Source organism: Homarus americanus, unplaced genomic scaffold (assembly GCF_018991925.1).
Source record: "Homarus americanus isolate GMGI-L3 unplaced genomic scaffold, GMGI_Hamer_2.0 scaffold43002, whole genome shotgun sequence".
In the NCBI taxonomy this organism is placed as follows: Eukaryota; Metazoa; Arthropoda; class Malacostraca; order Decapoda; family Nephropidae; genus Homarus; species Homarus americanus.
Genome location: NW_024725937.1, coordinates 1 through 4,516, shown reverse-complemented (window position 1 = coordinate 4,516; position 4,516 = coordinate 1). Strand labels below are relative to the sequence as shown.

At 35.7% G+C, this 4,516-nt stretch overlaps 1 long non-coding RNA gene across 1 annotated transcript; it reads right to left on the bottom strand.

Moving 5' to 3' along the window:
* Positions 1-242: 242 nt before the first annotated feature.
* LOC121865314 lies at positions 243-1,063 on the bottom strand. Its single transcript, XR_006088742.1, has 2 exons — positions 570-1,063; positions 243-443 (listed from the first exon to the last, which is right to left on the bottom strand). It is a non-coding gene; the product is annotated as an uncharacterized LOC121865314 (long non-coding RNA).
* Between the last annotated feature and the right edge of the window lie 3,453 nt (positions 1,064-4,516).

The following is a 4,516-nucleotide window of genomic DNA, read 5'->3' as shown; positions in this document are numbered from 1 at the left end:
ACAGTGGAGAGAGGTGTGGGAAGGTACCCCAAATTCCATCATAGCATTGATCGTTAACTTAAAGGCACAATAAGGAAATTCAAACCGAATGACTGTATAGAATGTCGTAAAATATAGTTAACATACAGAACCTCTCGAAACATCAAGGAAGATTAAAAATAAACATATAGGTAGAACAAGAAAAAATTATTAACATGAACAACTATTATATAGAGGCAGAAGAACGTATATACCTGTAAGTATACAGTACAGTAACAGTTTTATTTATCAACAAAAGTCAACTTACACAACTAGAGGACAAATTTGGGTTTTGAGGCAAAGGCGGAAGAGGCAAGCAAGCACAGGGACCAGAACTTCAGCACACTCCCTCAGAACGCGAGGGGGTAATTCCATCCGGTCCATGAGCTTTACACACACCCATCCTGGATAACACACCAGCAACCCTACGAGTGGAGATTATAGGAAAGTGCATAGGTTCAGTAGGAGGAGCAGATTCCTGACACAAAATATATGCATTAATAAACTAATAGTACCTTTCAAAGGACACAGTTCAATAAAGCAGTACATACCTGGTAAGCCTCACAAATGGGGCTGCAAACTGATTCTTTTGGCAGAGAGTAAGTATACGACATGATTTCTTGCCTTACACAGGGAAGATTAGACTTTGTGGATGATCCTGGAGTGCTAGACCTGAAGGTGTTTCAACAATGTACAGTACTAAATTTTATTATAGCTGGTTCATCTCCTTGACTTTTATCAGACATCTTGGTGTTGTGGGAATGTGTTTGTCCCACCTTTAACCAAGAGTAAAAAAGGAAAGGATGTTGATAAAGTGCTATTGAGAAAAGGTAGAGGCTCAGAAGTAAAAAGTACAGGTTCAGATACAGAAGTTCCATATGTCAAGTGAATGACAACAAAAGTGTGCATATTGTGTCAACATTTGCCACAGAAACCCTCTCAGACCAGTATCCACATAAGACTACAAGCTCCTTTGTACAGTCTCGTTCAAGATTCTTTGAACACTACTGGAGACAGCTGGCAACTCAAGGCTGTTTGTTTACTATAGTACGTAGTATAATATGATACGAAACAACAATACTCAACCATTAATTAAGCAACGGGGAACTAAGTAACCAATCACCGATCACTTTTACATTCATTCATAATTTTTACTACTTACTATAGTAAACAAACGGCCTTGAGTTGCCAGCTGTTTCCAGCAGTGTTCGAAGAATCTTGAACGAGACTGTACATGTGAAGTTCAATACCCTGACATTATCAGCCAGTATGAGTTAATGGGAGGAGGTGACTTGCAGAATGCCTAATAGCTTTTTATAGAATAAATATAAGATAAAAAACACTACCATTCTCATTTCCACATGATTGACATGGTTAAGTGAACAGCTGGCTCCTATATAGATGGGATCCATACAACTTTCAGTTGCTAAGATTAGACATTCTTGAAAATCAAAACTGTATTTTCCTTGGTGAAAATGATCTGGAGATCTAAAGAAAAAATCCCTTCCACAATAGTGTCAAGAAGCCTAAGGTGGGAAAATCAGCTCAATCCTTCCTGATAAACCTATCCAATCTGATGGAGTTGACCACTGGCCTAATGTAGAAGATATAAAAATAATGTGCAAAAGGCCAGGTTACAAAGGTAAAAGAAATGTCTTATGTAAAGTGTAAGGTGAACTTGTGCCTAAATGACAAAACACAATTGTTTTGTACTTTTCCATACCTTTTTAGCATGAAAATACTGGTATCCCTCATTATCCAAATGGTTCCATTTCCCAATGACAAAAAGGGCGCTGTACCTAAATATTAAATTGGTTCATGAAAAAAATAAATACCTAACTATTGTACGGTAATTGTTAAACCAAATACAATATATATACTGTAGTCAATACCTTATCGGAAAGCTATCAGGGTTCACCACGGGGTGAGGTGGTGATCTGATTTTAATTTATTAGAATTTTTTTATCTGACCATCTTTAGGATAAGTGAGGATCAATGAAAGAGATGTTAGAATAAAATTTTCAGATTGTGTGGGACTTTTGTACAGTACCTTATAAATAACGTTAAATTTTCACTGGTTTTCTGTTAGTAATTAGTAACAAATTACCAGAATATTTGTTTAGATTTCTTTCAGTAATCTTTAATAAGAATTGTTGCTTTTGTTCAGTGTCCGTACAATTTGTTTTATTGGTTTTCTTTTAGTAATTTAAAAGGAGGTTTAATATTTATGTTCAATGTACAATTTATTTCACTGCTTGCCTTTCAGGTACAGTAATCCCCCAGGTTAAGGAAGGGATGCATCCTTGAAATGTTGACCCTAACATTAACCCCATTTTCCCACTGACATATATAAAAAACAAGTAATAAAAGCACACTTATGAATACAAATACACACTTTTTAGCACATAATGTACAGGATCTTAAAAAAGTATCTGCCAGGATGGATCCAATGACTTCCAAAATGCTACATTCAACTCATGTCCCAGGAGGGTTGGTATGCATGGCTTTGTGGCATACTGGTCCTACTACACTTGGTAACTGAACATCATATAAATTACACTACACAGAAATAGACACATTGCATTACTTATGTTAAACTATACAGTACACCAAAGTAAATGCCTATCCAAATATCTATCATCCGTGGTCTCATAGTGTTTATACATGTTTCATACAGTGTGGATAGATACATTTTTGAGATACCGTACACTGATTATTTTATATATGACAATAAATACACAAAATATTTTAATTTAACTTACTAAAAATTATGTTCAATGCTGTGTGAGGTGAGGTGGTGCAATGGGAGTTTTTCTCCCACATCAAACCTCCATTAAACATCAAGTTTTATATCCAACATAATTCCTTTACAGGCTCTTTTAGCACCACTGCTTTCACTTGCGCTTGATGGCCTCTTTCCACTCATCTTGAAGAAGGGGAATACACAGGACAGTCTTGAATAAGATATGTATACAAGTGTTAAACCCAAGAGCTGGGGTCCAGAAATCCAGTGAACATACACACACACAAACTGCATACCCAAGCTTGGTGGTAGCAAACACCAAGAAATCCACACCAAATAAATTTTAATATTTATTTATTTCTTCTATAACATCATTTTTTTCTAGAAACTTTTGAAAATTTGCCCCATTTCCGTAAGGTTGACTTTGCAGGCCATATCCCGAATTTAGTGGTCATAAATTAAAAATCTCGCATGGGCGATTTTCCACAATCTGAGTTTCCGTAACGTGGGGAATACCTGTACAGTATTAATGACAAGAGTTTAATGTACAGTTTTTACAAAAAAATAGAAATATTAATTAAAGCTGGTTACAAATTAAGGAAAGTCTAGTTAAACTTTCCTTATTTGTGCTAAACTTGTGGTAAAAAACATGGTGCAGCCAATCCTTCCCATGCCCAAGTGGACAAACTGATCCTCTATAGTAATTACTTCTTAAAATATACCTGTACTGTACTGTACTGTATATGGAAATGAAAATCACCAAAAAGCACCATAAGCACTTTCAAGACGTTTGGACTTCTGCCAAAAAAAGGTGCAAAATTTGTTTTCATGCATTTTAAGAATTTAGGCAGTAAAAGGTTAATGGTACTGGTATTAATTCCCAGCCACTTTGCTGCTGATTGTAGCTATCAAGGATAGCCAGATGACAGTGCAACCCTATAAACAGTGAAATCTTGATTTTGGCAGTGGGAATGTGCTGGGAATTCTGAACTTGATCGGACATGAGTAAATTCTCAACAAAAAAATATTTTAATTTGTTTACTGCTTAGTTATACACCTCAGATTAATCATATTCATTCATTTTTAAATAGTTATCAGCATTCTGATGGACATTGTCCCAACTGTGGATTAGGTTTAATATTGAAAACAGAACCACCACCTTTTAGTTTGTGATGTCCTAAGCATCTGAGGGTTTTTTTGGTGTAATTGGAGTTCTTCATTGCATCACTGCCCAGTACAGACCTTTACACACCTTTACAACAGTTATTATTTACACTGCTCATTGGCTCCTGACTCAATAACCGACATACATCTAAGTCCTTACCAAACAGTTTGGGAAGGTAAACAGTTTAGGTGGGGACACCCATAGTAAACTTACAAATGATAAAGCCGTGAGTTTTATTATGAGTACGATAGAATCTTTCCAGTTCTAACTCACAACAAACACTGCACTTTCCTTTGGTGCAGACATGTTAACTTTACTAAACATGTTGAATTTCAAAACACCAGCAAGGGATAACTTAACAGATTTTTATGACACAATTTATACTTTTGAGAATAAACGGTAATTATTCACTTCACTTGATCTCACAACTGTTAGTTGGTGTGTTAATTATCACACTTCATCAGCCAAGTAAAGTTGTGAAAGGAGTTTTTTTTATGGAGAGATCATATGGACAGGGAATGTGGTAAGAGTTTTACATCCACAATACACCTAGTGATGTAGCCAAGTACTGTATACAAGACAATGAATAC